At 36.3% G+C, this 21,786-nt stretch overlaps 1 long non-coding RNA gene across 1 annotated transcript in view; it reads right to left on the bottom strand.

Annotated features, from left to right (window-relative positions):
* Nucleotides 1-225: 225 nt before the first annotated feature.
* The window catches only part of LOC135075674 (uncharacterized), a 130,146-nt gene continuing 108,585 nt past the window's right edge, over nucleotides 226-21,786 (bottom strand). The window contains exon 3 of the long non-coding RNA XR_010258088.1: nucleotides 226-1,468. This is a non-coding gene — a long non-coding RNA (uncharacterized LOC135075674). The remainder of the gene's footprint in view (nucleotides 1,469-21,786) is intronic.

The following is a 21,786-nucleotide window of genomic DNA, read 5'->3' as shown; positions in this document are numbered from 1 at the left end:
ATACAGATCAGTTCACGCGCTATGGCGTGAGAGGCCGCAGCACGCGGGATCGCTTCTCGGACGGATCATTCGTTCACTCCGGGCTGGTGCGAGGTGAGAGTGAGGGTAGTTCGACGACAGCGCCGCAAATGTCTGCCAGGTGGTGAAAGATGGAACTAAAGGGCCATTTTGACAGCGCCATGAAGGCGGCGTAACGTGGAACTAAAATTGCTATGTGAGTTTAAAATACAAACTAAATTTTGTGATTTGTTGTTAATTATGGTGAGAAAGTAAAATTAATTGGGATAGCTAATTTGTGGCGTCTTTTTGGAACACATCGACATCGGTTTAGTAACAGAATCGTTGCTCTATGAAAGAAGGAGCACTAATGCAAGTAATATGATCTAACGTACACTACCGATGACGTTGCATTCCCAAAGATAACTGCTTTCTAGTCAAATTGATTACTTAGTGTTAGGTACTACTTTGCTGTCATTAGTCTTACTAACGATATCAATTTCAATCTATGTACTTTATTAATAAACATTTCAATCTTGTAAGTTATTATGTACAGATACAATCGTTTAATTGTAACATTGCGATTTCAGAACTGTCACTTTTGAGATCGGCGATAATTTATGCACTACTACAAGACTTCATTGCATTTAAAATGTACTATGTTTCCAATGGCGTAAGATTGAAATCGGTGTATTAGAGCCGTCAGCAGTTGTTTCGATTGTCGGACTTATAGGCGGTCTTGTCAAACATGAGAAAGGTATGACATTGATTCTATAAATCAAGTCCCTACGACAGTGGTTCCCAAACTGTTACAAACTTACCCCTCTCTAATTTAATGGCACGCAAATTTAACGAAAATAATTTGTTAAAATTACTAAATTGAATTTTGTAAGCGTATTATTTTCCAAAAGTATCGTTGTTACATTTTGTCTGGTCTTAGATTGTTCTTATTTGAATATTTTAATTGCAAACTAAATTCATAAGAGCTTATTTGAATAGTCCAAATGGCGTAGGTACTAATTAAAAAAAAAGGTACTATTTTGTCTTTTCTAATTTACGCTACTTACTACTGGATTAATTCAAATCAAAAGTTTAGGGCTTAATACCCAATTGTAACAAAATTAGGTATCGATAGAACAAAAAGTTTCCAATCTACGGTATAGGAACACCTACGCTTTCCTTAAAACAAAATAGATTAAAAATAACCGAATAAGCCAACCAATCACGTAAATTCAACTATTTAAAAAAATAACGACATCGGCCGATTAACGTTTGCCGCGCATTTTTATCAAGGGGTATCAAGTCCAACCCTACAGTTTAGGAACCACTGGGCACCCTCACTCTCCCCCGCCCGCCCCCTCCCGTCCCGCGTTACTGGGGGTGCGCGGGCGCCGGCCCGCGCGGGGCCCGCGGTCAGTCGCCCGTCGCGGTCACTGTTGTCCAACTCCATGGGCTGTTGTACCCCTTTTGGCTGGAAAAAAGAGAAAAATATGGTCAGATTTTTTATTCAGACTCTAGTAAACGTTCTTTTATTTTTTATTATTAGAGGATCGAAATATATAAAAGGAGAAACTGACTGACTGACTGACTGACATATCAACGCACAGCCTAAACGGCTAAACGTAGGCACTTGAAATTTGGAAGGGACGTAGCTTAGGTACCGTAGAGGTGCACTAAGAAAGGAATTCCCGAAATTCCCACGGGAACGGACCCCTAAGGGGGTAAAACGGGTACGAAGTCCCGGGCGGCCGCTAGTCCTCTTATAAAGGATACTGGACAAAGCTAGATTCTTTATGGAGTCATTTTTACACTTATTTGAGACTGTAATAGTGGAGATACTACATCTCTCAATTATTGATACCTACCTATGGGTACCAAATGAGATGGTATGATTATGATATGAATGATTGTTTTCTACTTCAAACCCTATAGATTGAACTGTTAATCATGTCCATTCTAGCAAGTTGCTATAAATATTTCAGTCTCATGACTTTTCCTCATAACCTAGTGTCTGAATTTTATTCCATCAGGCTGATCAATAGCCAAGTACGTGTAATAAAGATCACGCCACTCAAAATATATGGCAGTTATCGTATAGCATGTAATTTAGTACTTAACTAATACCTAAAGGTGCAAACGTCCGGCCTAATTGGACATTTTTCATACCGTCAGGTAGTTCATTATGTTACTCGTTAAAATAAAAATAACCTGCTCGTTAGTGGGCACCAAATTAAACGCCTAACGCTGATTAAAAAGTTATTAAGGTAAGGCACTTCGAAGAAAACTACGTCTACCTATTTCGATAAACTAAGTGTTTTCACGAAAAATGTCTATGTTTTTTAAAGCAAATGTCAGTTATTTTCAATATTGAAAAGACATTTCATTAAAAATAACGATAAGTAAGCGGCTTAGGCTACCTAAAAAGAAAAAGGTAACCATTAAAGATACTTATTTCGGTACATAAGTATTTGTGAAATAATATTTTCGTATTCCTAGAAAATAATATTGCTTGCTTTTATAAAGACTTAAAAAGTCATTACTTAATACTTTTCTAGAATTCGTCGAAATTTTGTAAGCGCGAATTTCATAAAAATATTTAGAAAAGTACTTGCAATAAATATCAAGCCTCTCAAAATATGTAATATTATCTCATTAATGCGTCGAAAATTAGTAATTTCACAGACGGCGGCGTTTATTTGCAAATTAAAAAAAAATCCTAAGGATAAATAATTAGTAACGACGTAAGAAATATTGTAAGTTCTTATTGTTATTGACTTGCATAGACAGAACGGTTCTTTCAACACCGGAACGAGTTCAATGAAGATAAAGGAAAAGGCAATAAGTAAAAATATAAACAAATCGATAAAACCGTCTGCCTATTGCCGGTGTAAAGTATAAACGAACGATTCGATTCCAATGAATCACTTAGGTTTTTTTGCGTTTATTTTTACGGCAGCTTTAAGCTGTTAGAGAGCATTTTAGTGTCCACAAAAGTAAACAGTCTCAACACAGTTTCGTTGCTTAACTTTCTGTTAACATACAAGTAAATTAGGACTAGATGGTACATAAAGTACAAGTAGCTTAATTCTATTGAATATTTTACTCAATAAAATACTACCAAAAACTAAGGTAACAACTTAGTAAATATTTTAAAATTCTGCTTCAAGCGGATAAAGGTCAAATTAACATAATTCAATGCTTCATGTCATGTAATATATCGTATGAAAAGAATTAACAATAAAATGTGTTAATTTTTATTTCTCTCGACTGTTTCAATTAACATCAACAGAAATAAAATCAAATGAAAAGCGAGCATCGAATCAGCCTCCCCTATTATACAAGCAAAAAAGTATCGATCAATATACTCGTCTGATTTGTTCCATTAGCTTTATTTGTATTCCGCCTGAATGCTTTTAATTAGTGTAATTATTTTACATTTGGGCCCCGTAATTGAATGTTTCCAATGTTTTGAAACGTAAATAAATGTACGATAAAATTGTGTGGCACGACGCTGTACCTACATTTTTATGTTAGTTTTTCAACGACAAAATATTTCGTGCCGTTCTGTTAAAATGAAGTAAGACTATGGTTTTTATTTGCACAGAATATTCAGCGTCTTTCAAATACAATGTATGGGCTACAGTCTCAATAACATTGTTTGAATGTCTTCATAAGCTCTATAGGCTGATCGCTTTTTGATCCATAACAGCCTCCGTGCAATCTTTATGGCCATTTCGTAGACCGTTCCACCACGGTTTCACGCTGCGCTTGTCATTACGAATTACCACTTGGAACCTTTCCTTCTCATCAGCTTCACGCATCGTTTACGTGCCCTGCCCGTTTCCATTTACGACTTTATCTTGCTTCTCCACTGTGCTGTGATTTCACGGCTTTTTCGAATTTTCTTACTGTCTTTTGTAAGTTCAAAGTTGTAGTTTTTTAGAGGCCATTTTAAAAACATTTGAGAACTTGTGTCTAGCTCTAGATAGGTATCAATCAAATAAAAATGTCAGGCCCCACTTCTAAAGCCTTGTAACGACCGGCCCTTATTTGTAGCCTTTCAAAGCAACCATTTATATCTGTAATAAATCGGTCATGATTTAATTATATTGTATAGATTTAATTAATAATGCAACAGTCATTGGATCCATTACTTCATTCTTATAGAGGTATACCTTCCTCCTACTCTTACCCATACATATTTGAATAAGTTTCGAAGAATTGAAAACAACTATTCTTCAATTTAACGTGGGTACTTAGTTACTGAAATAATGTTCTGCTAAAAATAAACTGTACTTATCTAAAACATAGATAGATAAATATATCTGCCAGAGCGTAATAAAACGACACCCACAGCCCTGGGGCCAATTTGCTGAAGCAAATTTAATGAAACGTTAATAAAGCCCTTTAATCCTTGAAATTGATGATGCGTATTAATTTCGTGACTGAATTTCATATTACCCATTTATTAAAGGGACGTTTTTTTAGTCTGTTTAATCATTTTTCATGACAATATAGGTAACCCACAGCCACCACCAACTGGCCATTGTGGGGGAGGCCTATGTTCAGCAGTGGACGTCCTATGGCTGAAATGATGATGATAGGTAAACATTTATATCAAGACTAGTGGCATGCTATGCGGTGAATGCAGTGGGACTGAGTTCGATTCTTGGTCGTGGCAAATCAAATCAGTTTTGTTTAAGTAAACCTTTATGTTAAAACTAAAAAAGGTAGAGCCGAACTTTCTACGAGCCCCGATGCACTAGACGTACTATTTTGCATCGGGGCTCGTATCTCTGTGTAAAGATCCAGTTTAGTTAGAACATTGCAGGCTTGAATTAATCCGGATAGTTAGGTTTCTACTGCTTCAGAGGTCATGTTCAGCCAACCAAGTCATATCAAAAGCCTTTTATGACGATTCATAAAGCCTGTCACCAAAGTTGTGACGTCAGTTGTTATAACAATGTACACGTGGAGTAAAAAGGATGTAAGTTAGGTTTCAACAGAACATGAAAATTTTAATGTTAACATTATTGACGAGTATTTTGTCAATAAATCACAATTAGTTCCTCTTTCTCACGAGTAAAGCCACGTGCAAAGACAATCCACCAAAATGAATCGTCGTCATCATGACGTAGAACAGATTAATCATGCCTCTTAATTCTATTAATCCGTTCCTTGATGGATTGCAGCGTAGCGGCATTTAATTAATGCTTTATCTTAATTCATTTGAAGCAGAGAGATTTCCTTTTTTAATTAAAGCATTTCGTTTACTTCAACGTTTATCGCCAACAATCTCTTTCATCATCAGCTTATCTCACTCCACTTCTGGACATGGGGTTTCCTTAATTTATATATTCAACAGTATCAAACTAAAACTACCAGGCAGTTTGCCCATTGTTGGCAATATGGCTGGAGATCGTGTGGAGAGCTGTATCCTCGTCTACAACCGACGTAAACACCTCAACGTGACCACGACCGCTCGGCCAAGAGCGAAACGACTAAGAAGAGAAGAAGTTTAAACAACTTTTTTGTTGCAAAAGAGTATCTATTACAACAACGTAAGATATCATAATGTTTAGCTTCATCGCTACAGAGCTGATATTCGGCTGTTCTCTTCCAACAGGCACAAGCTATCAGCCATCTTGCGTTACGTCGTCGCTCCATCATATTGATGGACATCTTATGATGCGTTTGTCAAGATATAAAAATAGATTTTACGCACTGTTGTACAGAATAAAAATAGCTAGTTAAGCATTTACGTATTTAATTTCTGAAGGACAAGAGGTTAATGAGATTCAGTCAGATTTATCTTTCGGTTGAGGTAATGTAATAAAATAATCACTTATTACGGTAGAAGTGATTTTATTACTGCTCTAATTTGATGCGAGCGGCCGAGGCTTGGAATCCAGGTTAATCCAATTTGTATTTGCGAGTGTAGCACACAACATAGGTAACTAGAGAAGGTTTTCCCCCAGTTTGCATAATAATATGCACTTAATGTGTAGGTAAGCCTAAAAAATAGTTAAAAAATTTCCATTATAAATAAATAATTTATTTCTGTATAAAACAGCCTAGACAAGTACACGTTTGGTTTCAATTAAAATTAGTGCACGGACATAATTAATAATACCTAAACTAAGCAAATGATCATTTACAGCCGTAAGGCTCATGAAAAGTTTGAGGGAAAAGTAGTTCGAAATAACCGACTGACTTACTCGTTACTCTTTGTAAACAATATACTTTAAGAAAAGTACATTAAAAGTTTGTGAAAGATGCTGAAATCCAGACAGAAATTCATCAACATAGAACTGGTCTGAGGACGGTTCTTGCTATCCGCTAGAATAAGTAAGTAGATAATTCTTTGAGTATGGACCCTGCCGTACACGCATCCACTGTGGTTCAGATATCAATTCAATTACTTAGCCATTCCTCATATGAGGTTTAATATTAATTAATTATACTCAACTAACCGCCGCAGGTATGTGCGGTACGTAGATAACGTATTTAATATACTAATAGGATTTCCGTTTACGCCTAAGAGCATAGTAACATGTACCTGTGTTATAAAACCGATATTAAATTATATTACGTCGTGGCAACATCACTACTAGTAGTGTAACAAATGACAATATGAGGGTAGTTAAAAATTTTCAAGCCCGCCCGAACGGACGACGCCGCGAACCACCAATCTGCTTGTGACCACGGCTGCAGCATCGCAGCCGAAACGTCAAGCCGTGAGTACTAATGTAACTCATTAATAAACGTCGCGTTAAGACCCGTGTCTTACTATTTTAATCGATATTAAATTGTTTGAACGCATAAATCAGAAGAACACATTTATCTCATTGTTACCATCTTGTAATTATCAGATTTACTACACGATACATATGTAACGATCCATATACAACAGACAATCTGCAGTAAAAACGGGAACACGTATCCCGCGGAAAAACCACGCGACCGAACACACTATTCATTAATTTTAGAGATCTGCCGGGAATCCAAAGTAAGTCGTAAATATACGTTAGGTTTGTGAAAAAGATAACTGATAGATAGTTTAACAAAACAGAAAATGCCATAAAATGACATTTTGCCCCTTAGGACAAAATTGTAGAGTTCGGCTTTGTACTGGTACCACAGAATAATTAGTTAATACCTAGTAGACTAAGTACATATACCTACTAAATGCCGTAAGGGACTAAATTCTACGCGATTCTAATTCTTCGAGGAAAACTTTGTTACAGGTTACAAAAACTATATTCAATTGAATTTATGTTTTTGTATTTCCTACGGAACCCCTGAATATAGCAAGTAGAGTTTTTTCCACCACTGGATAGCCGAGCGCGGCGCGACGCACAGAGCATCGCTCGCGCTGCGCACGCGGCGAACTTGACCCACTATTCGTTATGAATTATTTAGCGAATGCGTGCACGCGAGCATTTGCAAATATCCCTCATTTCATTCAGCCAACACGGCGAGTGTCAGACAAAGCGGGAAAAGTGAATAAAATTAACTGATTGTTTCACCAAAATGGGTCTAATGCAGGTGCAAGTATAATAATTGCACCAATTTAAAAAAATGCGTAGGTACAGAAAGAAAGTTTTACACTGACAGTTTCTTTTCGGATCTTACGAGGACTCCGAGTAAAGTCTAGCCACTTAAAATCAATAAATATTAAACGAACTGGTCATTTATAACGACTGTTTGTAAGATCGATGATTCCTTTAAATTTTCATCAAGATTAAACACCGAAGTTACAATTTTGCTTTGCACTTTGCTGTAAATGGGGAAATTCAGAAATCCCGATAAAAGGGCTTAAGCGACTTAAGCGTACGAAATTTTACCACAAAAATAAGGTCTTCGCTGTCAGCGGAACCCTGATCCAGAATTATTCGTAGCATTCGAGTGACGTGTTAGAAATCACCACAAAAACGCAGGAATGCTCTAACGACGGCGTTTGATTTATTTCATCACCGCGGATGCGTGTGGCAGGCACGCACAATACATTGTTTCTGCATAAGGCGACGCGCAAACGCATCCAGACTTGCAGCGATGTGCTGACAATAGGGACCTCTTAGGATTTTAAGTATATTGCTGAAGAGGTGAGTAAACTTTTTCTAGGGCTAGATGTTAGGTTTAAATTAACGATAAGTTTGTCGTGGTTTCGTTTGACATTAGCCCACCCAACTCTGGCGTCAAAAAAAAAACTTAAAGACCACTATTATACCTACCTCATATAATGCGATATTTATTTTTTACGAAAAGAATACCTCCACGTAAAACTTTTAAGTATGTTTTCAATCCTATATAGAAAATTTACGACAAAATACTGCTATCAACCAATCGGTAAACAATGCTAATGGTTATGGTAACATATTTTTGCTTTTAACAATCCTATAGTTAGCGCATGACCTTATGCATGGAAAGAACGTAAATTACAATTAAAATTGTTTATGAAAAAGTCTGCTGTAAAATGGTAACGTCAAGCCAAAGAAAATGATTTGCTTTTAAATGGAGATTGAATGTCGTAATTAAAGACAACTTGCTATTAAAGAGCAATTACTGAAGTGCGATAATATATTAATATGAGTCTCAACATGAACGACAACAGGGTGCTGAAAAATAACACTAATGTTCTTTACGTGTTTGTCAATAGTTTTCAACAGATCATAATACAGGGTGTGGCGTAAATAGTGGTCCAAAGCAAAAGGATACACTGTACACTGAGGTACCACATACCAGTATTTAAAAAAAATATGTTAAAGGGTGGTCAAAAAGTAAAGGTAAAGTCAACCGATTAGCTAGTATTGAATTTAGAAACAAACTTGCTTAATAAAATTCAGTTTGTAAAAAAAATATTGGAATAGTTAATACATAAATGTAATCAAATTTGTAACGCAAGGTACCATTTAAATTATTTTTTTAACAACCTTGAATTTTTTAAAATACTGTTATATGTGGTAGTGGTACCTAAGTGTACAGTGTATCGACCCCTTTGCATTGGACCACTATTTACGACACCCTGTATATCACAAGGAAAACAGCGTAACCCTACGAGTAATAGCCAAAGACGCGGTATCAAAATGCTCAGATGGGTCCATATTGGCTCACCTAAAGTTATTTACCCGAAATTGTTTTTCCTAACGATTTTAAATCCGAATGATCACTCTTCCTAAAATTTTTCATCCTAAAGTTTTCATTCATACTATTTGCAGTGCTACTGGCGATGTTCATAACACTCATGTTTCCAAAAATTTTAATTAATAATATCATTAATGTAAATATATTTAAACTCCTACTGTTTTTTATCATAACACTTTTATCCCTAAACATAATTACCATAATATTTTCACTCATAACACAGAATAATAATAAGTACTACATACAGAAGGTTTTCTTCGCGAAGGTAACGTAAGGTCACAGTTCTAACCTAACCTAAACCAATAATTTTATGAATAGGACCGATTCGTTTCTGGTATTTGACTGAATACTGGAGCGGGACTCTGGCTTCGCTTGCTCGACTCGTGCGTTGTGGTCACAGCTCTAACCTAACCTAAACCAATAATTATGAATAGTACCGATTCGTTTCTGGAACTTGACTGAATGACTGGGGCGGGACTCTGGCTTCGCTCGCTCGGCTCATGCGTTGTGGTCACAGTTCTAACCTAACCTAAACCAATAAATTATGAATAGGACCGATTCGTTTCTGGAACTTGACTGAATGACTGGGGCGGGACTCTGGCTTCGCTCGCTCGGCTCGTGCGTTGTGATCACAGTTCTAACCTAACCTAAACCAATAATTATGAATAGGACCGATTTGTTTCTGGAACTTGACTGAATGACTGGGGCGGGACTCTGGCTTCGCTCGCAAGGCTCATGCGTTGTGGTCACAGTTCTAACCTAACCTAAATCAATAAATTATGACTAGGACCGATTCGTTTCTGGAACTTGACTGAATGACTGGGGCGGGACTCTGGCTTCGCTCGCTCGGCTCGTGCGTTATGGTCACAGTTCTAACCTAACCTAAACCAATAATTATGAATAGGACCGATTCGTTTCTGGAACTTGACTAAATGACTGGAGCGTCACTCTGGTTTCGCTTGCTCGTCTCGTGCGTTATGGTCGCAGTTCTAACTTAAGTTAAACCAATAAATTATGGATAGGACCAATTCGCTATATGTACCTATACTTCCTCAAGTATACGTGCTAATGCCAACAAACTTGAACTTGAGACAAGTAATATTATCGTCAAAGAAAGAAATCTAAACAAAAAAGATATGACTTTGAATAATAGTGCAAAAGATGGTTATGTTGAGAAAATATAGGAAAACAAATAAAAGTATATTAGATGTTTATTGCTAATGACATTATGAAGTTGGATGCTTCGGAATTATGAACATTAGAGACAGAGTAGTAAGGAATTGTGATTGTTAGGATGAAAAATGTTAGGAAGAACATTTTCGGATTTCCAAATTTCGGAGTTGAAAATTTAGGTGAACTTTGGCGCACCCGCTCAGATGCTAGGGCAAGATGCACTACCGTCTCATGAGCGTAAAGCGAAAAATATGCTTTATTTACTGTTCGAATCTTGGCTCTACAAGTTCTAATAACTTTTTGACAGTGCGGGCCATAATAAATGGTCTCGCCGTGGCAACATTTTACATGAAAATCATTTGGTTACGATATTTTCTTATCACAGTTTATTTTAATTTAATAGAGACTATTTCGTCACAACAAAGCTTGCGTGAAGACGAAAACATAAAATGCATTACAACCATTAAATTAATTTAGTACACGTCCCTGGATGGAGCTCATTAGCGCCAAGCCGATTAATTAATGTAATTTATTAAATTAAATCATAATTTTACAATTAAAGCGAATATTTACTATCCATTTTACGTATAATGATTGATGAAGTAAATGCAAATAGCAGTTATTTGCATTTTGGTTGCGTATTTAGTTTACAATTCAACATAATTTTGATGGAAATTGTTGTAACAGATGCAAATGAGAGATTAATATATTTAATCTTCTTGAACGAAGTGCTTTGAGCAGTAATTCATGTTTTTGTTTGCCTTTATCAACATTATCAGAAGCTTAAAAGCTTTTTGGATTGCGTGAAAATGAATAAGGGACGGTTCACACAGCATGGTGCGAATCTATCAAGTACTGTTGCCCGGTTCACCCCCTAAGTAAAAGCATGCCTAGATTACCAGAACATTAGAAAAATCTCTTAAAAGTAGATATTATTATCTCAGGTTACTGCGTCATTCAATCGTTGTCATTAATACGTGTAATCAATACCAATTGAACCATAAATTAATTGCTAATCAAGAAACATCGAGAAATAAACCAGGGCTAATGAATTACCCATTTGATTGGTAACTCGACGCTTTGATTTCTGAAATACAAACAATCGTCTATTTTGTGAAAACAATGGAATCAAAAGACCATTGTGAAATAAATCTCCAGAGTCAATATTTAGTTTCTTAATTAACTTTTAATACATAAATAAAGTCGTAAATGCTTTAATGTTATTGCCATGCAACGGTTTTTATTTAATAATTTATTATAGTTGTATGCTTATGGCTTTAGTTTTATTGCAAATTATAACGCAGTCATACATTTATGAATGGTTTACGAAGAGAAAATGTATAACGGAGAGCGAACATTAACACTAGAGTGCTCGCGCCCCTAAATACTCCTAGAGTGCTCGCGCGGGTGACATATGTCCCCCATTATGATATGGGTTTATTTTTGCTATTCTTATTCAATACAAGTAAAACAATTTATAATATTAAACATCAACTATATTTCTTACTAAATAATTTAAAAAAAGTGAGAATTTCTTTCATGAACTCTTATTATAAACCAAAATAAATACTTCAATATTTTTCAAATATTTTAGAGTCGAAGAGACCAAAGTAGTTTAAATAGTCGTTTGACCCGTTATTTTGGCAAAAATATCACCTAATTAGAAAGTTAATCAATAAATTGATCTTATTCTGTGATATTTTGATCACAACTCGGGCACGATATGATTTGATGATCTGGACAAAAACGCCTATTCCACTTGTTACATTTGCTTACGAGCGCTTCGATTTCTTGCTCTTGTGCAAAAAGCACATCGACCTTTGCCACAATACTGGCAAGTTTTGTGCTAGTTGGTGTTCTCGCAAGCCCAGAAGAATCCTGGTTTTTAATTTTATAGTCCTAAGTGAATTATTACTACATTGCATACAATCTAAAACAACTACTTTCTTGCATCAGTTTATGCTTATAAAACAATATAATTATTGTAAATGTTTAAAAAATTGTTAAAAATTATAACTTTGAGCTTACATGAAAGTAAACTTGATTTTAAACCGCGACGATACCCCATCAAACAATTCCTCGAGTGCTCGCGCGGGGGACATACGTCACCCAAACACTTTAAATGTTTTCTGCACTCACGTTGATGCGTCTAGCAAGATGGCGTTACTACTAAAATGTGCGTCAATACATGCTCGAAGAATACCTGAGAAGGCAGCACTGTAGCTCGATACCTTGGAAAAATATTTACAAATTTTACACCCTGGGTGACATATGTCACCCGCGCGAGCACTCTAGTGTTAAATCAAAGGCAGGACAAACTTTAGAGTAGCAGATTTTCCGTATAAATTTTTATATACCCTCAGACAGGCGACTCTCTCGTTGTTTTTCCTTCCCAAAGTTAGTCTCATAAATTAAAAGTTTTACAGGGTTTACATAGGGGTAGATACGAATTTCACATGGTCTAAGTGAAAATTTTTTTCTGACATTGATTTTATCTGAATGTCATAATTATTCTGACACTAAAGTGAGACATATGAATCTCACATGTATTCATGGAAATTTTTTGCCATTTCTGACATAAATTTTATTTCTGAATTTAATATTCTGAAACTGGTTCGATTTGTATTCAAGTTAGCCAGATTTCTAGTTGATTTTGTTTACTGAAGTATTTTATTTCTTTAAATTGTCTTCTCTTTTTCATCTCTTTCAGACATATCACGTAATTAGGTGTTAGTCCAAGAACAATCGGCAATTGAAATAGTAAATTAGAGACCTATGAAGTTGCACAATGAATTTCGCAGATGTATAGGTAATTTAGAAGGCGGCTGGTGGCATTTCACGCTAATGTCATAATAAGCCATAGGTCGCGTTCCGCTGCACTTAACAGTTAATTGTGATATTAGATAGCCTTAGACGTGTTGGATTAACGGTTTTGCAATCGCATACAATACTGGGAATTTGGCATGGAACGGTTCAAGCCTAAATGTAGAGTACAGAGATATAGACAAACATACACCATACAACAAACAATATGAGAGCGCGTTCATCTACGTTCATCGATTCAAACTCAAGAACTTGAATCTATTCAGGCCTCTGATTGACTGAATTTCATTATTTGAAATAGAGCGTGGATCCATATTTGAGTGCCGTTTCAATACGGGCCTCTCACGAATGAAAGCAGAGGCAGCTTCTGGGCTCGTAGTTTCAACTTTAGGAATTTTTAGGTAGGTACTTCGACTAACATTGATTTAAGACCCTTAATTTTTTTTGGCAAAAATAAATATTTATTGGTTCAGTTACGTCTGTCATCTGTTCACCCTGCAACATTTGGAATAAATTAAAAATACTTAACAGGATTATAACCTAATATTTTAACTGGAAACCCCTCGTTTTCTCCGAGCGAACCCGATTGGCAGTTAAGCCAATATAATAAAGATTTAATTGAATTAACCGCGCGCACAGTGGACATTGCTCACGTCGTAACGCCGATGTCGAACGAATGTAACAAATGAATGTTTGACATTCGATTTTATTTTGTTTCATTTGTTTTTTAATGAAGCAAAAGGTCACTGAGGGCAATAAAATTGGTAAATTCTATCTGTATTGGCATGACTAGGATTTTTTTTTAAGTTCATTTGTTTTGATTCACGCAATTAACAGACAAGTTGCTAACTAAGGCTGAGTTGCACCACCTAACTTTGACGGTAACTGTAACGATAACCGATGTTTTTTGTATGGAGTTTGACAGATTTTTGACGTTTGTTTAAGGTAAGTAAGATGGTGAAACCCAGTCTAAATATTACTAGAACACTATTTTTTTGGAATGAAGGAGTTGCGGTCATAGTGCGACAAGACTAGGGGAGGTTTAGAAAGGAAGGAAAGAATGACAGTAATATTGATTGATATCATTATTACTGAGAATCTTGTCTGTCTGTAAGGATCTAATTAGCGACTGATCGAGGCGTTTGTATCTGTCAGTTATTGCAATGGTAGCTTGTTCGAGCTTGCAAAAAGCCTTGCATTTTGGCATGTGTGTGATGTCTATCAAGTCTAAAACTGACTGAGGCTGAAGTGTCCGCAAACTAGGCACGATTCAGCGGCTGCATTTATCCATTTACGATGCTGATCCAGCTGTTCCCGCGCTGCCCTCAGCTGTCCCAGTCAATTGGCTCAATTGCCATGTGACCGCGTGTGACGCATGGGGGCACAGCTCAGCTAGTTAAGACAGAACAATAGATAGAGTCTTACAACTGGATGTATCTACTGTTGAAATGATCCTTGGGAGAGGCCTTAGTCCAGTAGTGGACGACATTTCGTTCATTTCAATTGGCTTAAACGACCACTTTTGAAATAAACAGAGAAAGACTGAAATAGTTTAAAAAGCCTCACAGTCATTTCGCATGTTAGATTATTATTTCACTGGTGGGCATATCACTCGAGTTCAATTGCATACCTACTATAGTTACTATCATACGGGTATATGTGGGAAAAAGAAATATGGCACGTTTAGAAGAGACCATAGCGTTGAGCTAAGATCTAATTTACAAAAGGGAAATGCGCACATTTGGTGAAAAATCGAAATGTGAAAATTGTGAAATAATTTCACGAAAACCACGAAACTTTTCCTCAATTATTAGGGCTGTCTGTTCTGTTCGTGCTATGACTACGATCTATTGGTCCCCTTGCCCACGTTCAGGATTAATCACGACTATTCATCGACCTTACCCAAGATATTGTCTGCTGTAAACGAATCAGGCGAGCGCACACAAACATCCTCGGCTCCTCGCACCTGAGGGTCTACTCTTACATCTAGAATTCGACTTAATTTATGTACCTATTTCGCACTCTAAGTCTACACGTCTCTCTGTGGTCAAATAAGGGAGATGGAATCAGACTAGAATTTCAGGTAGCTGGGATCAATTCCGAACTTCGCAGGGTACGTTACTTTATGTACCTACCCAGTTGTTCCGATAGAGCCAATATTAGATATCAATGGCATTTCATTTTATTACGATAGTGCTTTTAGATTAAGGGGGTATAATTCCAATAAGAATTATTTTGAAATTGCACCATACTCGGTCAATAATGTTACACTTTTTGTCTTTTAAAAAAAAGTATACATCCTCTGACTTACTCATCATATCAGAATTAGTAGAGCCGATATATCGAAGTTTTTTAGAGTAGACGTCCTGGGTTGACTTGGCAGCGCCACTTGGCAAACGCTGCAAGGTTGACTCTCCAGCGAGGTGGATACGCAAAGTTGCTGGCAGCGGTTGGAAACGAATGGCGAGGGTCGAGGAATATTGGGATTGGGATCGGGAGAGGGTCAACCCTCTATGAGGCACAGCATGTGAAAAATGACATTGGTTTTCAATCTTATGTTAAGGGAATAAGAAAGAAAGAAAGAAAAAATATAACACACAGATAATAAAAGTAAGTACAAGTAGTTAGAACCAAAATTGGCCACCGCTCAACATTTGTGTCTGAAGTAGTAAAACCCAGAACATGACACTCTCTAATAAGGTGAAAATATTCGCCAGAGACCTAGTAGCGCCAGAGAACTATAGTCCGATTTTTAATTCGACGGAATTCTGACAGCTGTCATTTTTTGACAATTCAGATGTAATAAGCCTTTTTTGCTTTGAATTAATAATCTATTATACTTATAATAAATCTGTAGCAAGGTCAATTCTGTACATGAAATATATTTTCAAAATAACTATCAGGGGGTGATTAGTGATCGATACTGATGCCAAAAATGCAGTCAGTAAAATTTTTGTCTGTCTGTCTGTCTGTCTGTCTGTCTGTCCGTCTGTATGTTCCTTATAGAAACAAAAACTACTCGACGGATTTTAACGAAACTTGGTACAATTATTCTTCATACTCCTGGGCAGGTTATAGTATACTTAGGAATTCCCACGGGAACAGGAATTAGCGGGAAAATCCTTTTGTATAAAAAATCTAAACCGCTTAAGTTAGACGCTTGAAATTTGGCATGCAGGTACCTTAGTAAACTTAAAGCTTAGTTACAACAGGATATTGCAAAATTCCCACGGGAACGGGAGTTAGCGGGAAAAAACATTTGAATGAAAAAATCTAAACCGCGTAAGATAGATGCAGGGGGTAAAACGGGATCCACGCGTACGAAGTCGCGGGCGGCCGCTAGTAAATAATATGAAATGAAATTTCATCAAGTACAACTTACAAGAAAGAACTATTGTTTGTATTGTGAATTCAATGACACTAATTATTATGTACATTTTAGAGATTAAATAGAAAAAAACGTGTTTTTAACACAGTAAAACAACATATTAACATAAACGAAAATATGTATTGATCATCAATCATCATTGTCGTCATCATAATCAACTTGGATTACAAAATTGGCATCTCGTTAAATTGATTATTTTATGAAGCTAAGATTTTATTAACAAAAGGATTTTCATAAAAAAGGTTTGTAACCCATGGATTATTGGCCAGGGAGTCCAGTAATAGAAAAATAATTTCCCCATTTTTTTTGTAACTTCCAAAATATGATAATAAAAATTCAAATAACCATTTTGAAATTATCAGTACATTTTTAAACCTTAGTTTTTCAAGTGAAACCTTAAATTCAAGAAAGGATTATTTTTTAATTTGTGAAAATGCTCTCCATTCTTAGTGGGAATGTTTCAATGTTGACAACACTTATGAAATGTCAAAATTCCGTCGAATTAAAAATCAGAGTTTAGTAGATTTAAGGTGTGGTTAAGGCACATTTACATCATCTGGAGATGTGTTCTAATGTCGAACGTATAGATCACGCCACGTGGAAATTATGAGTCTAGTTGTGAATTAATGTTCTGGGCTGATAATGATTAAAAAAAGCATTTAAAAGTTTTACTCTTTGTAGGCTGATTTCCAAATGTACGAGTAATAACATTATTTCATTTTAAATAAACAAGGCGTAATACCCACACTAAATCTAATAATATTATTTAATTTGAAGAAAATAAATCGTAACACCCACATAAATTAACTTACTAATTAAATGAATGATATCATCATTTCTGATAAGTACCTACTTTGTCGAAAAACTCCAAGGGATTATATGGGTCTGTGTGGGTGGTCACTAAAAATAAGCCCAACGGCCTACACGTGTACCGACTTACTTACTGATAATATATTTTTAAGGAATATACCATCAGAATTAATGTATTTGTGAGGATTCTGATAGAATATTATTCCCAGAAAAAGTATCTGGAACGTGTAGAAGATTAAACGTGAATCATTGGAACGTAATACACAAATCGAATTACTTAAGGCATGTAAAAAATTGATATTTTTTCCTTTTAATTTCCCTAGTACCTACTGCTCTCTACGAGGGGAGCGAAGGGATGACTGTTTACGACTCTACACACACGCACACATCGTGAAAACCTCTCTCTCTCTCTCACACACACACACACACACATGGAAAGATTGGAATTTCGTCGCGCCAATTTTTACGGTCTACAAAAAATGCTAAGTGCAATTTGAATAACAAGTAATTCGACACAAAAGCCTGTGTAGTGTGTACAGTAATGTCACCATTCTTCTTTTTCTTTTCAGAGACTGAGGACAAAGTTTTTACTTTTTACAGAACAGTTGCGAGCTAGTTGAGCCTGGAAGTTTGAGAAGAGATAATGTTGCTCTGTACCTATTTATACCTAAGTTACTTTACTATTTTTGTCTAAAAGGGCTCTATATTGATGTTTTGGGCGGGTATTAAGAGGGTCTTTTAAGTGCTTATAAGCGCCTTAGAGCAGTGGTATTTTTTCCACCACTCCAATCGACTTTCCCCATTTTCTCTCTCACTCGCAGAGAGATACTAGCCTGAGGAAAAGTGACTAGTACCCGAAAATAAGGAAACATTGGAAAAAAAACCACGCTTTATTGAATCGAAAAAATGATGTAGCGTAGAATAAAATCCTCGTAAGAGCTCTACGGTTTAAAACACAACGGTAAAATAAAAACGTACGAACAAAACCATATAAAACCAGTCTAAAAATATTTTTTTTTGAAATAAAAACGCACTAAAACGTCAAACCTACAACAGGTTACTATGCCCCCCCGAACCCTAATTAGGCGCGAACTCGAATGCCGGAATCGCACGCACCGGGGGTGAGGCCGGGCCCCGGGGCGCACCCCCTGACCTAGAAACACCCTGCCCCCCGCCCGCTTGTAAACACCACCGATTCTGGAGCTAGCGATAACGCAAGGGCATCGCGTACACATCGCATCGCATTGTTGTCGCTTCGATGACTCGATTTGTTGAACGTTGACACGTTAGTGGTAAATATTGAATAGATTATTTATCAACTTGGATGGATAATGTGATGTAATTATTCAGTGCTTGTTGTACTTCATTATAATAATCTAACTACTTATTTCATACGGGAGAAAAATAACTTACAACATGAAAAAAGTTTTGTAACTGTTTACTACACACATTTTCTATAAAATATTTAATTTTATGTTTTCATGTCACAAAAACATCATTTATTTTAAAATTCGGTTACAAATTCTCTACGAAAGTTATTTTACAAACGAAGCTATGATCTCTTTTGACTTCGTTTTTAATATCTTGTTTGTTAGTGTCCTCAAAAACTGTTTGATCTTTCTCAGAGATTTGTATTCATTATATTAATATTTTTGCTTGAAATAAGTAAAAAGCCTATCTAAATAAGCCAGCTCCATTCAATTACGTTATTAAAACTTCTTAAGAAATTTCAACATTCTATTCAAGACTGACAAAGAAAATAATGTAGCATCTACGTCTCCATCTAATGAATAGGGATTTTGATACGGATTCACATTGAAATATAATTTGTAAAATCTTTACGATAGGTCGGCTAGAGGACACGTTAGGTTTCTATTATTATACCAAAATCTTTGCTTCGTTTCTACGAATAAATTAAATATGAAAGAGAATTTAATGCTCATATTATATTGGATATTTTATTACCAAGGCACATCAATAAAATGAATTTTGCGAGATAAAGCGACGAATACGCAAAGTTGCTAGCTTGGAAAATGATGACTGAAGATTGGATTGTATGAGGACAAGGACAGTTCAAAGTCGTTTAAAAGTAACTATGCACCTTAAAATGCCACTTTAATTTTGCATTCTTCTTCTTTCTATTCCCACTTTTCGTTCCTGCCGCTTCAATTCCTGTACAGCCAAGATATACAGCTTGAACGGTAATAAAAATCCAAACAGTGCAAGCCTATTTAGTTCCAGAGCAAAGATTGACCTCGCAAATAAAAGTGTCTATACTCAGTCCACCATGGACCAGTGTACTCACGACGCCTCTAACCGTCAGAAATGGAAGCACATCGCCAGGAGAGCTACTCTCGGAGATGAAATTACCCCACTATGTACCTCGTCGGTGCAACCACGACCACTCTGACAAAGAAGAAGACCCAGAACGTAATCCATTGAAATCTATAAAATCTTTTGTAGCTTCTAGAATTTTGTGCCTAGCGATAAAGAATCTTTATAATAGATCCATTGGAGTCCAGAATCAGTCTCCAACGATATCTCCTGACGCGGACGTGACAGCCGCGATGTACGGAACAGATCCATTAATTACGAACTAGATAATGGAAACTTGTAATATCAGCGTTATAAATGGTGTATGGGTTTGTACCCTGCTCTCTCGCCATGGCCGAAAGCGGCCGGATGAATCATCATCATCATCATCATCATCATGGGTTGGGACTTAAATCTATAATAATAATATAATTAAATGCGAAAGTAACTGTCTGTTTGTCTTGCATTCACACCTAAACCCCTGAACCGATTTTGATGAAATTTGGCATAGATATAGTTTAAGTCCCTGGAAAGGACATAGGATAGTTTTTATCCCGGTTTTTGAAACAGGGATGCGCGCGATAAAGTTTTTTTGTGACAGACAAAATTCCTCGAGGGTGAAGCCGCGGGCGGAAAGCTAGTTTCCTATATATTTCTCTACAATCTACCAAAGTAGCGCGTTGTTTCAAGGTACCTACGGATAATCAATACATCAAGGTTTATTAAGTTGTAATTGATAATAAATTAACAAGGAAAATGTACGTGTAATATTAATGTTACTAATAGGTACAGAGATCTTAAAAGTACAAAGGTTATTTTTTTTGTGTCTATTCCATTTGTAGAGTAAAAAAGTTGGCGTCATATTTTTAATGAAAATCTTGCTCGTTCGTTCGTAAAAAGGCGACGATATTACAAATAAGTATTAGGACAGAACTTTGTGTTACAGATTCTATTTTATTGAAATACTTTCGTAGCGCTGAAAGTAGGTAAGGTCTGTAATGAATTGACACTCAAAAACAGACATGTAGAGCCTGTAATTGCTTTAAAAGCAAACTTAATACTATTTTATGTAGAGTCAGTGAGTTTAGTTTCTAAATACGTGACTCAAACTATTTCAGGGGGTAGGGGAGACCGAGGAGAGTTGTATTGTAACAAAGGAGAATTGTGACATTGACGATTTTTGGAACTCTTTAATTAGCTCATAACAGTGCGCGTTTTTTAGTTCAAGTATCGAGCTAACAAATAAGCGCTGTTGCGAGCTACTAAGGACGGATTTTACGAAACTCCACTCCTAAGGGGGTAAAACGGGATCCACGCGTACGAAGTCGCGGTCGGCTGCTAGTTGTTAATAAGTTCCAAAAAATCGCCTCTGTTACAATTCTCTTGGTCTCTCGTATCTAATCGCGCCTAGTTGAACAATTTACTCGTACATTATTATACAAGTTATAGCTTCAGTTGTGACGATAACAATAATTGGTTGGAAAACTACTGCGCAGAAGGGATCAAAGCGTACCTACGTACGGAGCGACACTAATTCACCGTTTATATCAAATTGACTTTGATCCTGACCTCCGACAATTGAATCCAGTTGTGAATTGTATCAAACAGCGGTGCAAATTTTGCGAGGTTTTGTTTGAGATTGGTTTTGTCTTTTCTAGGTCATATTTAGGGTCTGAAAGTCAATATAATAAATGATTTAATTTAGTGACAACTTCAATGATAAAACCGAATGTATTCTGGATTTATATGACAATAGAAATAGGGTTCAAAATCAATTGACTGAAGGTTAAAACGAGATACAAACATCTTTTGAGATTACCATGATGATTAATACATTAATTAGCACCAATATTAGAACAGAAAATCAATCGGCTAGATCAACACACGTGCGTCTAATTTCGTAGATAAGTTTAATTTTAGGTAGATAGTAGGAGGTATCTCAAATTGGAAAGCCTTAAAAGAAAAAGAAATATAAAACAAGCTTCTCCCATCATTCTGGGTGGTATTATCGAATATGACAGTTTTTTGCGCGCCAAAACGAAGGGGCGGGTAAGGGCGGCGCTAGCGCACGCTAGCTTAATTGATACCACGTGCTGTGTTATGGGCAGACAAAAAACATATGATTTTACGCGGGAAAG

Source organism: Ostrinia nubilalis, chromosome 10, assembly GCF_963855985.1.
Source record: "Ostrinia nubilalis chromosome 10, ilOstNubi1.1, whole genome shotgun sequence".
Classification (NCBI taxonomy): domain Eukaryota; kingdom Metazoa; phylum Arthropoda; class Insecta; order Lepidoptera; family Crambidae; genus Ostrinia; species Ostrinia nubilalis.
This window is presented reverse-complemented; position numbering and strand designations above follow the sequence as displayed.